Below are 517 nucleotides of genomic sequence, written 5' to 3'. Positions count from 1 at the left end.
CAGCTCCATTCCCAAATACCTGCTCCTTCGGGACGGCAGGGAAAGCCAGGCAAGGGCCCATGAGTTGCAGCACTGAGGGCTTTTCCTGAGAGCTGTCCCACGTGCGGGCAGAAGATGCAGGTTTGGGGAGTCCCAGGCAGCCACCCTGCCCGAGGGGCTTAGCACGATCCCGGCTGCAGCACAGGGAGGGCTGGCACGGGGCTGCTGAGGACTCACATCTCCCAGACCATGCGGGACTGAGTCTACTGCTCTGAACACAGTGGGACTGGACGGCACGGCTGCTTGCTGGCTTTAATGAGGACGGGTGACCTCCAGGCTTGGTGCGGTGACAAGGTAACACAAATTACAGACCCACTGAGCTGGAGAAGTACCGGTGGTGGCCTGGTGTGAAGTCCTCCTGGTGTAATGGGCACTAAACAGCTTGCACAAGGCAGAGGTGCTCAGCCTCGTGGCTTGATCCTGTGCTTGAGATCGTTGCTGGGTTCTGGAAGATCTGCTGCTGAGCCCCAGCATGGCG

The sequence above is a fragment of the Apaloderma vittatum genome, unplaced genomic scaffold (genome assembly GCF_000703405.1).
Source record: "Apaloderma vittatum isolate BGI_N311 unplaced genomic scaffold, ASM70340v1 scaffold27813, whole genome shotgun sequence".
In the NCBI taxonomy this organism is placed as follows: domain Eukaryota; kingdom Metazoa; phylum Chordata; class Aves; order Trogoniformes; family Trogonidae; genus Apaloderma; species Apaloderma vittatum.
Note: the sequence above shows the minus strand (reverse complement) of the source record.